Raw genomic sequence first — 2654 nt, forward strand, 5'->3', positions numbered from 1 at the left:
TGCATTTTTTGTTTTAAATGCTACAAAAAAAATTGATAGATTAGAGCAAAATTGCGTGTCTGGAGAATCATCGTTGTGCTTTTATCAGTAGCTGATTCTAACAAGAAACATTTGTCTTCACGTCAGTGAAGCAGAAGCTTTTCTGATAAACCTTTCCAAAGAGATTCAGAAAAGGCTGGAGTCTGTGAAAATGAAGGTAAGAAAACTCACGCTTAAGATCATGGTGCGCTGGAGCACCCATAGAATCTGCTAAATATGGGGATCACGGAATCTGCGATAATGTAGCAAGGTGAATACACTGTGGGGCTAGCTATAAAAACATGTACTGATTTCTCTTCCAATGTTACTTCTCTTCACATTACGTAACACTGCCTGAATTGTTTCTCAACCTTTTATACCGGTCATCTTTCTTTTGTTATGAGCAATACCATTTCTTCTATACAGAATGTGCAAGTATATACATTAATCCCCTAATATGTTTGTATTGCACCCTTTACTGATGAAATAGACAAGGTATACTCCCAACACATTAGTTGCTTGAGACCCTGATGCAAGGCATGCCTATACTAGACCCATGTTGCTGTGATTTATAGGAAAATAAAGGTTTCTGTGCTGCCATGTAGAAGTTTCTTTTAGCAACTGCTGCTTCCATTTACTTCACAGAGTAATGACAATCACCAACGGTCCCCTTTTACTTATTTACGTGCAATCCTTAAGAATAGTCTGTTATGAGAGAAACATGGATGCTGCCATTAGCTGCCTACAATTTAAATCTGTATTTGTATCATGTTTACCACAACATGTAAAGATTAAAAAATATATTTTTTTTATATAGAACGGCAACCCTAGAACAAACAACCGATAATGCCAAAATAATTGAAAAAGAAGTTCTAAAAATGTTTAATTCAATGAAGTTGAATGTTTCAGATATGAGAGGGGTAAGTAGATTAAACAACATAATTCGCTTTCTTTCTTTATTTCTTTTATTAGTGTTTCCCATTGCTACAAAAATTTCATATTGTCATTCCATAATTGCGAAGTCAGCAACCAATTTCAGCATGTGACAAATTTTAGAATGTTCACTCTTTATTGGGTAGAAAGTCAGTTGTTCTTGTGTGTTCTCTGTTTTATTTAGGGTTGGACTTCAGATGCATCAACTGGATACAGCACACATATCTAATTTTGGCCCTTTGTCACTAAAACCTGGTCTGATGCCCGGAGGGTCCCGCTCTCTGATTGACATGTTTCATGAACAGAAAAAAAAGAAGCCCGCAGAGGAACTACCTGAGAACAGGACAGGTAATCTGGTATATGATGTGCTATGTTTGTTTTTTGATAACAAGCTGCACTTGGGTAGTGGCCACTAGTTCATCCCTTGGATGAGTTCTGTGGCTGGTTAAACGCTGAATAAAACCAACTAGATACGTTAGTAACCCCAGTGAACGCAAAAACACCTCCTTATTATTGGTTGTAAATATTGGCTGACCTTGTTATGTCCTCAGTCAGTCGCTGTCAGGGAAATAAGTGTTGTAGATCTTTTCGTGGCCAGTTGTAGCATGGAAACAATCCTTCCTAGGGCAGGGCAGATCCACAATACAATCATAAATGTGTAGTTTGAATGTCACTGCATTCATATTCACTATCTGATTTATAATGTGTCTTCTTTATGATATTAATAGCTTATCTACAGTGGAAAATGTCTTCATCATTTAGCTAGTATGATAAACCTTGAATGTCACACTTTTTATTACAAAGTTGGTCTTTTACATACTTTCTTCCTTAGTATAATACTATACATTTTTAGCTCCATTTTAACAAAGGTTTCTAATTCCCTTCCCCAGAACATCATAAATAAATGTTATTGTGTTCGTAATCATATTATTTTCTATGTCTATTAATCATATCTGCTACTTTAAGTATTAATAAAGGCAACTGAAAGGACATCACAGTTGAATAGAAATTGGCTATCATTTTTATTATTGTATTTTTTTTTCATTATTTGTCATCTTTGAAAATGCTAACATCTTAAAATAATACTGTCAGCCCCCATTTTTTATTTTATTGATAAGGTTGAATATAAAATGGCTTACATACAATTAGATACTAGTAAAAAGTTTAGCAATTCATCAGATCTTTATATGTTCACATTATTCTGAAATCTGCTGAAATTAATTTCTAGAGTTAAGGGCAGGATAATGGTGACAATTTACTATACCAGAAATGTCTCTGTGTGGCTCTTCCATAATATTTTGTTTTTCATTCTCACAGTTTTTGTTGCTGCTTTGGACGTTGAGATTTCATCAGCATTAGGAACATGTGCCTCCATTATTTCTAATAAGAGCGAAGCTTCCAGCCAAAATCCAAGTACTATCACAGCTGCTTCTCCTGTGAAGAGAAATGGCCTGCACACTCCTATCAGTGTGAAATCAAGAGTTAATTTCACTATAGAAGTTCCATCCCCTTCTCAGGTTGGTGATTTCTTCTACAATGTATCTGGAGCTTAGGCTGTATGAAATAATCTGTAGTAATTGCATTTACAAAATGGTTTATTTAAATATCCTGCATCTCTGGATATATTACAAAAACATCCACAGAATTTGCCATACAAAATATTGGTTTACTGCGCATTAATTGCCTATACTTTGATAGCTGCT

The 2654-nt window shown here is 35.0% G+C and overlaps 1 long non-coding RNA gene across 1 annotated transcript; it reads left to right on the forward strand.

Annotated features, from left to right (window-relative positions):
• The first annotated feature begins 1170 nt into the window (after nt 1-1170).
• LOC108792546 lies at nt 1171-2392 on the forward strand. Its single transcript, XR_001941576.1, has 2 exons — nt 1171-1299; nt 2269-2392. It is a non-coding gene; the product is annotated as an uncharacterized LOC108792546 (long non-coding RNA).
• Nucleotides 2393-2654: the final 262 nt, after the last annotated feature.

This window comes from Nanorana parkeri, unplaced genomic scaffold (assembly GCF_000935625.1).
Source record: "Nanorana parkeri isolate BGI_ZX_2015 unplaced genomic scaffold, ASM93562v1 scaffold21, whole genome shotgun sequence".
Lineage (NCBI taxonomy): Eukaryota > Metazoa > Chordata > Amphibia > Anura > Dicroglossidae > Nanorana > Nanorana parkeri.